We start from the raw sequence: 16319 nt of genomic DNA, 5'->3' as shown, positions 1-16319 counted from the left end.
CCTCTGAGCACTTGGTAGATCTTGAGTTAAGATGGATCTAGGATAGTATAATATATATGTAATTGACATTGAAATATTTTATTTATAATTCACTTTCTCAACATCAACATGTTAAAACATGCTCTCTCGTATCTTTGTCATGTATGCATACATTTAATTATTTTTATTATTAATATTTTGTAAAATATTACATATCAAATTCATATTAAACATTGAAAGAATTACAAATACCCCTCATACATTGAATTAGAAAGACGCTATTAATGGAACAAGAATTATGTCAATCTTTTTCTCTCTTTATATATTTTTCATGTTAAAATCTTTTACTCGACCTGCCTATTGAAATATTTATTTATTACCTATGTTCTTTGTTATGGATATTTTTAAAATCTTGTCTATCAACTCTATATTAGAAATAAAATAAATTACACATCTCCCTAGTTATGGAAAGTGAAAATATATTTGAAAAAAAATTAAAAAAATAAAATACTTTATTCTTCTCTATATAATAATATGGACATTGAAATTATGTTAATATGGACACTGAAATATTTTAATAGTAAAATATTTTTTGGTTTTTAATATATTTTCCTTTTAAATACCACATGTAAATTAAACGTAGAATTAATTATACATCATGTGTTTTTACTCATCTCCATATCAAGCAGTGAAGAAATTACATTTCTTCCTAGTACTAAAAGGTGTATTTATTTATTTATTTTTATTTTTATTTTTTATTTTATTTTATTTTTTATTTATTATTTTTTATTTATTTTATTTTATTTTATATATATATATATATATATATATATATATATATATTATTTTTATTTTTATTTATTTATTTATTTATTTGTTTTTTTGGTTATTTTGTATCTCTATATACAATTATATAAAATATAGAATTAAGATGTAAATTGAAATATTTTAATTAGGGCCAACAATAATTTCTTTTGTTATTACTATTTTTGGGCCTAGAGGCGCTAATCTAGTATGGGAGAGAGGTTGTCACATAACATTAAATTTAAAAATAGTAAATTAATAATTTATATTAACAAATTATTATTTTACTATTTTTAAATGTAACGTTATGTGACATCTCTGCCATACTGGGTTGTAGAGCGCCTCTAGTCTCAATTATTTATTTTTATGATGATAATAATAATAATAATAATAATTTAGTTAAATTTTATGATTTTTTATATTTTGGCAATGTGAGATGTATCATGAAATGTTTTGATGATTATCATGGATTGATGTCTATCAACATATACCAACCATTTAATTTATATAACTACACTAGTTACAACATATTTTGTAATAGGGATGCCAAAATTTTAATTTAATTATCAATAATTATGAGGTGGTTGCTAAGAAACCAGATTCGTTGCCCAAGCCTCCCGTGTCCCGAATCTAGTGAATCAAAAATGATTTGGTGGGACACGTGTCCTCCAAATCGCGTCCCGATTCCATGACACGTGACACACTTTTTTGACCTTCGCGCGACCATAAAAGGTCGATTTTGCCCATTCCAACTTCACAAAAGTCATTCTCTCTTGTCGTGGGTTTGTTGTGGGTGTGTGAGAGCGAAGAGCAAAGGATGTGGGAGCATTTTAGAGGCGATTCAACCAATAGGTAAGTGCATTTTCTGTCTTTTTTTTGCATTTTTATTACAACAGTTTCCATGTGCATTTGTTTTACAATTTTTTGCATTTTTTCTTTATTTCTTTACAGCATTCATGGCTCAATCAAGGGTGGGATGGAAGGGGCAAAGGAAGGGGAATAATGTCCCCATTGGAGATTCCCCTCCTCTTCCAATTTCATCAAGGTTTTCAAGTGTTCCCTCTATTGCAAGTGGGGCTGCAACAACAACTTCAAATGTTGAGGGAAGACAATAGCCTCAAGATAAAAAATATCCCTTGTGGAAGTATGTCATAAGAGAAAAAGTGCCAGGAAGCAAAATGAAGGGAGGAAGCAATGTTGCTTGGAAATGCAACTATTGCAACAATCATTTCATGAGCACATATTACCATGTGAAAGCTCATTTGTTGGCTTTACAAAGTTGTGGAATTGTAGCATGTACACAGGTGTCTTTAGCTAAGAGGAAGGACATAGAAAAATAGGCAAACATTGGTATGGAAAAGGTGGTTGCAACATCTAAAAAAACAAGAATGAAGACCCCCTTCCATTCTTGAGGAAAAGAAACAAAAAATTTCCATTTGAGAGTTCTGGTGGGGGACAAGAAGTGAAAAGAAAGGCAATGGCGCTTGGTCCATTGGACAAGATTTTTTAGAAAGAGAAACAGAAAGAGTTGATCTCAACATTGCATTTTTTTCTATCAAAACTTCATATCCTTTAATGTTGCATGCTCACCTTTATTTATTGAGATGTTCCGAGCTCTAACTCAAGGGGCTCCATCAGGGTATGTACCTGCTGGGTCAGAGAAGCTTAGAACCATATTGTTGACGAAGGAAAAGAAAGAGGTGGAAAAAATGCTTGAGCCTATTAAATCAGCATGGCCAACATATGGAGTTAGCATTGTTTCTGATGGATGGACAGATCCAGCACGACACCCACTCATAAATTTCATGGTGTCTTCCTTGAATGGTCCTGTTTTCTTGAAATCAACGGATGCACTTGGACAATACAAGGATGCACATTATATGGGTGAGTTGTTTATTAAATTTATTGAAGATGTAGGTGTTTATTCTTGTGTGCAAATCATTACAGATAATATACCTGTTTACAAGGATGTTGGGATGATTGTGGAAGCTATATATCCACAAGTATTTTGGACACCTTGCATTGTCCATTCTTTGAGTTTAGCACTTAAATCTATTTATGGTGATGTGCTTTGTATTGGAAGCATTATTGAGGATGCATGACATATCCGCAACTTTGTACAAAATCATACAAATGCCCTCACTATATATAAGGATTACACCAATCTATCAGTGTTGAATATTGCATATACACAGTTTTCCTCTTCATTCATCATGGTTAAGAGGTTGAGGGAGGTCAAGACCACTCTTGGGGCCATGGTTATTTCATATTTTGGGTCTTTTTGGAGAAAGACGGATCAAGAAACCTCAAAAAGAGTGAAGGACACAATGTTAGATGATGATTGGTGGGAGAGGGTAGATCTACTTATTTAAATCATGGACCCTATCATTTATTTGCTTCAATTTGAAGATACAAACCAACCCATATTGGGAGAGGTTTATGAGGGATGGGATTCAATGTTTGAGTTTGTGAGGAGCATTATTTTATAAAGTGAGTGCGTTGAGTATGAGACATTATTATAGGCCTTCTTTACCACCATAGTCAGCAGATGGGACAAGAATTACACACCTTTACATTGTTTGGCTCACACATTGAACCCAAAATACTACAAACCATGAGTGGCTAAATGGTGGACCTTCCCGCAGATTCCCTCCTCACATGGATGGGGAAATTTCACAGGGGAGGAAAGATACATGAGGGAATATTTTTCAGGATAGAGAATCCCTTGATGAGGTGGAGGATGCCTTTGTAGAGTTTTCCACTAACATTGGTCGATTTGCAGGATATGATGTGATTAGAGACAAGGGGGCTAAGAAGCCCTATTCCTTGTGGGAAACTCATAGGGGAACAAGCCCTCCTCTAGAACAGTTAGCGATGAGGTTCGTCTCTCAGGTGAATTTATCCTCTCGTTGCAAGAGGAATTGGAGAAATATAGGAATTTGTATAGTGTCAAGAAGAGAATGCTTGAGCAATACAGGGTATAGACAATGGTGTATGTGCACACCAACCTTCGTCTTATTTACAGGTAGAGGGATAAGTGGTTGAAGGGAAAGACAAAGATGTGTGATGTCTTTCCTGATGATATGGGTTTGGACAATAGTGTTGAGTTGGCATTGGCCAACTTGGATCTTAATGAGCCAATGTTAGATCCTATCACTTTTAATGATGATGATACTATAGAGGGGTCATCCTCCACACCTGAAGATGCAGAGATGATATTGGATACAGAGGAGGAGGATGAAGCAGAGGAGAGCAGTGGTGACCATGATGATGATTATAGTGATGTTGGTTTTGATGATGAGGATTGATGACTCATGAGCTACCTATTGCATTGAGGCTTGTAGTTGTTTTTCTATTTGCTATTTTTATTTTCCATTGACATTGCTACTACCTATGTAACACATTTTGATCTTGATGACTTAATGATAAAACTACAATATCTTGTCTTTATCCTATTAGATCATTGATGAATATGTATTATTCACAATTGTATTTGTATACATAATGTTACTTCGTAAATATTACATCTAGATGAATATCTATGTTTGAATCAATGAATTTGTATGATGAATGAGAATTTGTGTAAGATATATATATATATATATCTATATATATATATATATATATATATATATATATATATATATATATATATATATATATATAACTTTTCATAATGTGTCCTGTTCCGAGAGGTTAACGTGCCAGTGTCCGACGCTCAAATCCTCGTGTCCTGTGTCCTCATGTCAAGTGACTTAAGGTGGATGTTAGGGATTTAATCTCCATGTAATATTTTAGAATATTGTCAAAGGTAGTCATTAATAAAAGGTTGAGATTCATCTCAAAAGTAGTTATGTTCCTTTTTCCATTTTAATTAAATATATTAGTTAAAAATTATTGTATGAACATGAATCATGGTTTTTGGGCATATGGAATTAGTAAACCATGATATTTTCCTATGATATTGTAACAAAATCTATTACAATGAATTCACTTAATAACTAATTTTTGAAATCCTTTATGTCTCATATTATGCTCAAACACATTTTAAAAAAACATGTAATTGAATAACACATTTATCATATTGTTCTTTATGTATTATTCTTTAATTTAATAATTTTTTAATGATTCTTTATTTTTTAATATAGTTTAATATAATTCAATATATATTTAAGATGGCATGAGACTTTGCAAAAATAAACATAAAGGGTTGATGAGTGTTTGATTGTATGTCTATATATGTTTATCAACTATTTAACTTATATTTATTTTCTGGTTAATTTATGTTAACATGGTAAAACCATTAGACTATTTTGAATATCAATCATTAACTTATACGATTGTGCCATACTAAATGCCAATGCACAATAACATAGTAATAATTGATCTTCTATTGAATAACAATTTATGTTTACATAATAATGAGATTGTCATGTACACCATTTAATCATTTTGAATATCATTTCTATTACATTAGAATATTCATCATCTTAATCTTTTAAAACGTTTAACTCAATCGTGTCATAAATATCATCCAGCATTTCACTAGTTCATTTGTAACAAGTGCAGCTGGAATCCCATGGAGTTGAACAGACCGAATTGTCCATCAAATTTTGTTCCTTTAAAATTAAATGTCACTTCCCATGGAGGATAAGCATCGACAATAACCATAACATCTTAACTCATTTATTCAAAAGGCATATATGTAAAATACAGAGGCACAATGGTCTACAATGGGGTATATACAAGTGGTTATCATTCATCGACCTTTAACCATCCTACTCTTGTTATGAACCATACCCAAGGGTTACAGGAGTGAATTTTTATTTCGGCTATTGATGTTAGACCCAAATTCGATATTGTAAGAAAGCTTGGAAGCTACAAAGTAGTATTCAATATAGAGCCCCCCCAAAGAAGAAAAGTCTAGTTCAAATGCAGTAAACATCATGCCTATATGATGCAAGTTGTAGGTTCCTCGTAATAACAACGATACATTTTTCCATTAGCTTCCCTAGACTTGTGCCGAGGTTGGCATCCCGCAACAACTCTATCACCCCCCTCATTGATGGCTCATTCATGGGCATAAATCTTGTGCAGAGGAATCCTACTTTCAGAGTCGTGCTCATTTTAATCTTAAGCAACAAGCTAGGGATCCAACACTTCCTGCAATATTTTTTTGTTGTTGTAGTATTATTGTATACCCCATTTCACAAGATCTATGTTCTCTCCAAATCAAGATCTTCCAGCCTTTTGTCGGTTACCAGCTCCAAGATCACAACTCCAAAAGTATAAATGTCACTTTAAGTTCACCCAGAATGTGTAGGCGTACTCTGCATGATATCGAATGCATATTTTTGAAGTACTCTATAGAACTATTTAAAAATATAAAGAAAATTAAGATTTACATAAGATTGGATTCCTATTCAATTTACAGAATAAGCTAAGCAGAAAACATGAAGCAAATAGAAACCATCAATAAAATTATCAAATGACAAGGAACAACACGCGCGACAAAATAAATTAAGTAAAAATTGTATCAAACGCAGTTTAATACACATAAATATTGATGGGAACCCCAACATTAATATTAATTCTAGAGTGAATAAGTTAGAACAGAGCTCGGTTTGGATAAACTTCTAGTGCCTAATTTATGATAGATTTTTACCAACCAGTGTGGTTCATCGTCAGGACAAGTTGAAAAACAGATCCAGCTTAGCTTGTTTAAATCGCTAGCGCAGAGACACCAACGGTTACCTGGGCAAAAGGTTGACTTAAAGAGCAAGGTCAAATTTAGTTATATTAATTATATTTGTTGTTCTTCTTCCAATGAAATCGCCTCTTCTTGTTCATGTTTCGTGATTTAGTGTACCGTCAAATCCCATGCCACTCATTGATAGCCGTAACTGAGAAGAATCAAGGGAGGGGATGAATCACTGTTTCCTAATTACGGAGAAAATTGCAATGAAAAGGATGTGACCGTCCCTTTGAGCTCACTGGGAATTAGCAGATGGATCCACTACCATCACATCCACACGTTTCCCTTCTCTGAAGCCTCTTAAACCTGCCTCCATGAACTTTTGCAGGATGGTGGAAACCTATCGCTGTGGGAAGGGAATTGTATTCTTTGACATCCTCTTGAGCACATCTCGAGGAGGTAACGCGACTTCTTTCACCTTTCCAAGAATGAAACTGATTCAACCATTTTTGAATTTGAAATTGAAATTTCTAGTGTTTGGGCGGGTTTCCAAAAATTCAAATGAGCATCGCATTAATGAGCTTAGTATATATCTTGGATTGTATATCGTATCGTATCATTATGTAAGAGAGCATTCGTATGCTGAAGGTGCGCCTGGTTGAATTCGCTGACGCTTGTTAAAATGAGCCATTGCTACAACATGCAGGTAGATGATGATCCGACAAAAGGGAGGCCGAAAATCTTCGACGACTAGTCATCAGAAAGGTTGGTTGGATGGTCGCATGGCTAGATGGTTACATGGCTGGATGCATGGCCATCGGTACTGTTATATTCTCTTAGGGATATTAAATAACCAATGTGTTGGTAAATATTTCTTGCCTTCCGTAGTTGCAGAGATTTTGAACATTGGAAGAAGTGCTTGGCTGAATTCATGCTTCACCGCTTGTCCAAATGAGCCATTGCCGCATGTTCCCAATGTTGGGACAAAAGGGTCCTACCCAGAGATCTTAGGCGGCCGGTGGCCTGAAAATTTGGATGGATGGCTGCATGGGTTGCTTGGGGTTGCATAAATGTGGATGGATGGCTGCATGCATTGCCATTGTGTATGTCAACTTTTATTAAGGTGCATTAATGAACCTATAACATACGAAATATTGCTTATCGCGACTAAAGATCTGCCGCCGAAAATCTCCAGCTTCTAATTTGCCAGGCACAAATTACTTTTCAGTACAAGTCATGCGTTTGTTCAAGAAGAGTTTTTGTCTTCTTGTCAAGATCCCACTTTACCTCTAACACAAAGTTAAAAAGTTCGTGAAAATTTGGTATTAGATCGCAACTTGGCCGAGTGTGGGTAAGAGACTTTATCTTCATCTTAGGTGTCCCTCTCAGGTATTTCAGGCTCTAAAGATCGAGCTTATTAATTGTGTAGATATATTTATTTTACTGGAGGTTCTAAAAAAGGAGTTGTCTACAGCTTGTTCCATAACCTAAACATGTATGATGTTGTAAGCTCCATTCTACACCAAATCCATTTCGCTTCAATTTCAACCAAACAAGGTTGTTGTGAACTTGCAATATACCATTAAATACATGCAGGCAATCTTGCTAAATGTTGTTTCCGGTGTATCACAAACAACAAGGTGACTGACTCTTACCTATGACAAGTTTGCAACATATAAGGATTTTTTGATATACCCGAAATTACGTGTGGTGTGTTCGGTGTATCACAAACAACAGGGTCACTGACTCGGTTACCTATGGCAAGTTTGCAACCTATAGGGGTGTTTTGATATAGCCGGAAGTACATGGAATCTGTGTGTGTTAGTGTGATCTAATACATCCTGTACGATGGGGAGCATTATGATATACCCATGGTACATGGAATATTGCTCAGCCGCAGAATGTAACATAGACAATTAATGACAACTCTTATGTTTATAGAAATCATGACATGTCTTCTAACCTAGACCCACTAAATGTGACGTGATTAATTAATGCCTTGGTAAATTTTAATTGATTTTATTATTTTTATTTTGTTAAAGTAGAAATAACTCAATTTCAATAAAGCTAATATGAAGTGAAACCTTTCCAATTCGATATATCATATTTACTTTAAAAAATGCTTCGTTCACTTTTCAATAAATGAAAAATTCCTATATTCACCATATTTCATTTTGTTGAAACGAAAACAATTCCCAAAACAATATTTCACAATCAAACAAAACTATGGAGAAATACAAAAATCAATTGGTAAGAAAAAACCCAACAAATTCCCAATAATAATAAGGAATGAAACAAACCACTTTTAATAAATGAAACAAACCACTTTTAATAAATGATATCTCTTAAAGTAACTTTATACTTGGCCAAAAACAAAAAAAATCTCATCTACACATTTTTTGAGATTCCCTTCATGTTATTCAATGGATGAATTTTTGAGATTCCCTTCCTGTTATTCAATGCAAGAATGAATCTTTGAGACTATCAAACTTCATTTTAATACTGCTATTAAAAAATAGCAAGCATAACGTATTTACTTTCACTGACTTCTCACTGACTTCTCCTGTGGAGAACTCTATAGAAAGAAAGCTAGCAAAGTGGATAGTTATCAAAAGTTGGATTGGCTACGTAGTAAAAATTAATATATATAAATAAAACCAAGCTCTCACCTCAAAATATTTTAAATATTAGATATAAATATTTTAAATATTAGATATAAAATGTTATATTGTAATCTCACCACTTGTAATATTTGTATTTCGAACACTTTTAACTTATGGATGAATTAAGAATGAATAGGGTTATGACTTTTTTTGTGTTATATATGATGATATATGACGACTAAAACAATAATTTCATATTGTTTTGTGGCCATCTTAATTAGACATCTTCTTATTACTCTTTGTGGCCATCTTAATTAGACATCTTCTTATTACTCTTTAATGGAGTCTAAAAACACAACTATGTATATTTGGGCAACTTCTCCATTGGTATATGTCATTGTAATTTTGACATATATATTATTAATTTTGATAATAATGTTATCAAATTGTAAAATATATTTTTTATTATATATATATATATATATTTTTTTTTGATGCTGTTTTAATTTATTTTGATATTATAATTTTTTTATAAAAATTTAAAATATCTTGAACAAAATTTCATATTTCATTGTTAATTTTTGTATTTTTTAAATAATAATGATAATGGCCAAGTGATATTTCATTATGGTAGGTTAACTATTGCATTTTTTGTTTTAATTTTAATGCGTTAAAATAGATATAATATGCTTTATATTATAACTTTTCCATTTATAAATTCAATTCAAATAAAATATATATTTTAGTTCTTATATTATAAATATTTTTTATGATATATATTATTTAAATTTTATATTTATTTAGTTTTATATTTTTATATTTAATAAAAATTAACTGTTTTATTCATTTGTTTTGAAATAACTTTTATTAAATAAAATATTATAAATTTCCTTTTAAAAATATATTATTCTAAAATCAGTTTTAGAATTATAAAATAATAATGTACAAAATTTACGATTACAAAATTCGATAGAGAGAAAATATAGACATCTCAGGAAATTAACTACTATTTGGAATGATGTCAAAGTTCAGGTTAGAACATGGAAAATTGGAAAGACCTTTATATTCTTGCACTTTTCTTTACTCAAGTGCATGAGCCACAATACGGTGAAGCTGCATCATCTTTTTCGGCGGGCAAACTCGGCGTAGGCTGTCTCGTAATTTAAGAGTTTTGGGAATTCCTTACATGTAGTTACCCCTAGAGAATGAAATCTTAAACTACCTCCAAAAACATAAAAATAACTTTTAACAATGTCTATAGCTTTCCTTTTAGAATTTTGCTGGGTGAGAAAGCTTGCGATAATTTCATTTCCGATAGCCATAATAACCATTATCTCGTAAGGATTGAGGTTCTTAAATGTATAGATATCTTTATTTTATTAGAGGTTCTAAAAAAGTTCTCTCCAGCTCGTGCCATCAACCTAAATATGTATCATGTTGTAAGCTTCGTTCTACAACAAAGTCGTTTCTCTTTAATTTTTATTGAATAGGCCTACTGTAGATTTTTTGGTTTAATTTTTCAAAAATTTTAAAGAATTTATTTTGGTTTAATTTTTCAAAAATTTTAAAGAATTTATTTAAATCACAAGATTGATGAGTAAAGCTTGTATAATAGAAATGTCTTAAGGATTTTTCATGGTGCTGAATCTATTTATATAGTTAAAAAACTAGTTTAAATAATATAAATTAAAATTTCACTTCAAAATCCAAAAAATCTCACAATAAACAATTCCATATTTGTATATTCCAGAAAAAGTTGAATTGAAGCTACCATGATATTTGTATTGCATGTTGTCACTGTTTTGTTTGTTTTATGAGAAAGGAAACAATACCTAAGTGAACAAATAATTGATTATCCTACGCCATATTTTTCAATTCGTCGTGCTTATCGGTAATACTCCATTGCTTCTTGTTTATTGACAAACAACCAGTAAGATAACGGTTATTATGGCTTCAAATGATCATCGCATTAATGAGCGCAGTGTGTATCTTGCATCGTATATCGTATCGTGTCATTATGCAAGGGAGCATTCGGATGGTGGAGCTATTGGAAAGGCTGAGTAGGCAGAATTGTCCAACTTGTATGGCTTTATTGAGGCTTATGTAGTGTGTCCTCGTACAATGACTCGACCTTTCTTACCCTATAGGGATCATAATAATACTTTACTTTTCCCAACAGGTAAATTCGTAGGTGTGTATTATAGCGAAGAGTTGAAATATGCGCGCGACTTGGGGTACAGGATTATACCACTAAGGGGATACTTGTTTGATAAGATGCCTAGTCCTTTCGACAGCTTTGTGTCATCCCTCTTTGGGAGAAGACAAGAAGCTAAGAAAGCTGGTGATGATGGATTTGGTATAAATCCACAAAGTACTATCACAGAGGTCTGCAGTAGGGAAAGATATGATGATTTGATAAAGAGGGACAATTTGATATTTGGTGACAAGCTTAGCGATAATTACTATATTGTCAGTTACGTGAGCAATACAACAGATGTATCCAACTCAGACTGGAATCCTCCTAAGATATCGGTTGTTCAATTGGCCGCGTTCTCGTATTCATATGTATAAATACATTTCAAAACCTGATTGTTACTACACTGATACTGACTCAGCAATTCTAGGAAGTCCTCTTCAAGAAGAGGAAATCTCTTCCATTGAATTGGGTAAGGTCAAGATGGAGCACTTTGTCAAGAAAGGTATCTTCTTAGCTCCTAAGAGTTATACCTTATTAACTGAAGATGCTGGTGATATAATTAAGCATAAAGGTCCTGCTAAAAACTTAGTCAATGTTGGATGGTTTGAGTCACAATTAGCAGATATGTCTAGAACTCAGTAGGTCACCGTTGCATCTAACTTCCGAATAGATTGGCATACCCTCAACATAATGAAAAAGGAGATCCAAGTCAACCTTGGAATCAAAGTGGGTACCAAAAGGGACCCAGTCTATGATAATAACAATGTATGGGTAGACACAAAACCTAAGGAGGTAATAGACTTCGGAGGTCAAGAAAGCACTATTCTCAAATTGGAAAATAAGATTCTTCAGGAGCAGTTAGACAAGAAAGAGAAAGAATCTGCTGAGAGTATCACAAAATAGGGGAAGGCAAAAACACATGAGCTACAGCTCTTTTATTGATCACACAAAACTTGATTCTTACAATGAACTTAGTGAATCGTATTTAATTTTTTCCACTAGCGACTTGCTAAAATATCTTAACATGCACACACACTTAACTCAGTTAACTCATACCCTAAATCTGGTCTGCGCTTAACTCTTCATCCATCACTTAACTTGACTCAAGACTCAACAATCTGTTAACTTATTCTCTAATTTTAACCAACTCCTCATGCGAGAGTAATTACAATTTCTAACAGCAAAGTTGGCTAGATGGTTGCATGATTAGATGCATGGCCATCAGTGCAATAAGCTTCTCTTTGGGATATTAAATAACCGATGGCCTTGTAAATATTGCTTGCCTTCCGCGGCTGCCGGGATTTTGAACATTGGAAAGTGTCCCTCGTTGAATTCACTCGCCAATGCTTGTCGAGATGAGCCATTGCGAGAAGTTTCGATGATGGGACAAAAGGGTCTCGGCCAGAGATCTTCAGCAACCGGTCACCAAAAAAGTTGGATGGATAGCCACATGGGTTTCATGACCATTGTGTATGTCCACTTCTCCTAAAATACATTAATATACCTATAGCCCATAAAATATTACTTGCTAAACAATTCCACCACTAGTGCCATTGGAGAGCAGTGGGCCAGTCACTTTATTCTTCATATGTTCTTGGCCAAATAAAAGGCTGCCACCATTTAGGCTGCAAATGGCGACGTTCGCCCTCTAAATTTTGTTCTAGCCAATTAGGCGTTTTCCCTTCAGTCCCAAATAGGTCCACTTTCATTGGCCGAGTCCTTTTGTCACGGATCTGACATGTGCGTGCAATTCTTGCCCAACACGCGAACGCGGCGTCATGTGATGACATGTGCCTGACGACATTTTGGGTGACCCAGTGTCATGTTCCACTTACGACATAGTGGATGAAATCACACAAAGCATCTGGACAAATAAATGATAATTGAATGGAGAGAGCAAATCAACTCTAATAATTATTAGAAATATTTCGATACCAACTCTTCCTTTAAGCACAATAATGGATGTGGGTGAAGATATTATAATCTACCAAAGGCACATGACGACACGAAGTCGGCCATACGAAATATGGGGACAACTTAATCATACCCATTTAACCATGTCCACCCAATCCAGTGGGTTGAGCGCGAAATTTATTGAGTGGGTAGAAGCAGGGATGAGCAGAGCTAAACAGAACGGAATTCGACGGATACATTTTTCTTATAAAGTGATATGATTTTTTATTTGTTTGTTTAAGAGCGATTTTTTTCTCAACCCTTAACATTTTATGATAAAAGAATTGAAATGACCATTAAATTAGAAAAATTGCAAATTTAATAGATACTTCAGATTTTGAGTCCGCTTCGAAGTTTGGACTCGTTTGGTGTCCGTTTTCCAGTTATTCGTGGTGAGTGTTGTTGTTCTATAAAACTTGTCATACATTTTCATGGTGGGTACTATCAACCTAACTACATAGTCATCAAGACTTTGGAGATCGAATGGCCATCCACCAATATACATATTTATGGTGCATCCTATAGCCATTGTGGTCATCAACATACGCATCCATGGAGGATTGTCGCCATCGCTGTGGAGATATGCATTTGGCCTCCACCCCGAAAGGCTATAGTCTAAAAATAATAGAAAATTCTGGTTGCCATTTTGAAAAAATTCCCATAGTTTTTGGTCTGGCTAATATTATGATCTTGTTAAGATGAGTAAAAGGCATTGGCATAGGAGACACCCCAACCATTCTGTACAAAAAGCTTCCATCTCCCAAGTTCATTTACTGTGCTGTTAATTAACAGTGTAGTTGGCGTATCCTTCGATTATGATAAGCACATAGTTGGATGTTAGATGAGTAAATTCATAGTGTTTCACTGAGAAAGACAGTGCATGCAATAACAACAATAGAATTAATGTCTCCTGAATTACATTAACTGATTTTATCTTTTAATTCCTCGTAATACATATACTCTACGTGAACCCTGCGAAATCGTTCAAATAAATATTTACTGTTGTGAACAGGAAAAAGAACAATATGAATGGAATAGGTGTGATATTGGCTTATCCGTATCCACCAAACTACATGATGAGCCTTTTCAAGATAGTATCCTTATTAGGTTTTCTCTTACCATATTCACATTGATTTCATATAACCAAAATAATAATATTTATTAAGCCTATGTTTGTGGTTAAATTAGCCTCCATTTATTGGAAAAGTTATCCTAATAGGAGTTGGCTTATTGACTTTATGCACATTTTTGGTGATTCTCGGGTTGGAGTCACATATGCTATCTATGTTGATCATGTATATTATGATTTTTAATTAAATTATTTCACTTAAAGAAATGATAGTTTCAGAAAGAGTAGGTATTATAAATAGAAAGAGTCATAAAATTGGGACTGATATTTATATTAGATTTTTTAATAAAAGAACTTATTGTTAGTTGAGGTGTCCATTTAGATTAATTATTATACGAAAAAGTAAAAGTTCATCTTTAATGAAGGTTGTTTTTGTTTTTTGTTTTTTTGTTTTTTGGTTTTGTTTTGTTCTGTTTTGTTTTGTTTTGTTTTTTATATATATATATATATATATTTTAACGAGAGAAAATTTTAAATTATTTAATTTTTTATAAATATTTAAAAAGATATATTTTAATTATATAAAGTTTCAAATTTTATGGAAAAGATAAAATCAATTTATTTTATTATAAATAATATTTATAAAAAAAACTAATATTCTATATTAAGATAATAAAATAATATATTTTTGAAAAGCATTCTAATTTTTTAATAAAAAAATATTTCTTATTTTAAATAAAACATTAACTTTGTAAAATTTATTATTAGCATCATTTACAATTTAAAAAATACACTTTATTAAGATACAATTATGTAAATGATAATAATAGGAACTATCTTTTTAATTTCTTTCACTGGGTTCAAATTTTTTAGAACATTGAAAAAGTGGGAACCTTAGAGTTTCTATCTTGAAAAAGAAACATGATCAGTTGTTAAGCAACAAAGTTTTTCTCAAGCAGGAAGTGTATTTCATTGAATAGATGGTGCAAAAATAGTCTCTCATATGCTCGTTTGTTTAAGTCTGGAATTAAATTATTCTATAATTGATGGCCATTAAATAGGAATCTAAGAGAGCTAGCAACTGTATAAGGCAATAATCAGTTGAAATGCATATTTCTCAAACAAGATATCTATATGTTCCAACTCTTTTGCAGGGATTCCAAACCTAGAGATCTTTAGGTTTTGAACTCATTAATGGCTTCAATGGAGAGAGTGAGTTGCAAGCCTCAAAGTGCATTTAGACATAATGTTTAATTCACATTGTATGTGTATTTATTTTATATTAGTACTCCTTGTCCTCAATGATTAAAGTTACTTTTCTCATCCTCAATTGTATGCACCAAGTCACTAAAGAATGTGTGCATTGCATAATATTATAGTTTGATTTTCAAGGAAATCACATATATGTTTATCATTTTCTTTATTTTTGTAAATTGTAGCAATTATATTCCATCATAAAACAAGAGTACATGGTTTTCATACAACTCTCCTTAGAGTGAAGATTTCATTACCACACGCCCAAGAACTTTAGGTCACACACTTAAATCCCCATATAAACTTCATTACTGAGACCTCAGAAACCCCAGGGAAAAGTGCTCATCCCAACAGAGAAATCCCTGTATAACCAACTACAAATCCTACAATTATAAAATGAACTCTCAAGACAAGACCCGATTTTTTATTTTTTCCTTTTCCTCTATCGAACATCGATCCCACCCACTGTATTAATCAACCCAGTTCTAGATGAATCAGTGGTCTTATTGCCATTACATAATTACAATGCCATGGAATCATCCTTGTTTGTCATTTCCTTGTCGTGTCAGAAAGATTCGATTCATGGGTTCTTTTCTGTCCACTTGTTGCAGCCACAACAATGGTTGAATCTCTTTCCTACTCGTTCCTTCTATGGTTCGCCCCTACATTAGAAAGAGACAGTACCCTTGGGGGCATTGGTTTCCTTGAAACTATTTCTGGATTCTACAAGTTGTCTCTTCTTTGACCAATTGATTCTTTAGATCC

Source organism: Pinus tabuliformis, chromosome 4_1 (genome assembly GCF_031772625.1).
Source record: "Pinus tabuliformis cultivar Carrire ecotype Pingquan chromosome 4_1, CPIR1, whole genome shotgun sequence".
NCBI classification, from domain to species: domain Eukaryota; kingdom Viridiplantae; phylum Streptophyta; class Pinopsida; order Pinales; family Pinaceae; genus Pinus; species Pinus tabuliformis.
The sequence above is the reverse complement of the archived record's forward strand: the minus strand, read 5'-3'. Positions refer to the sequence as shown.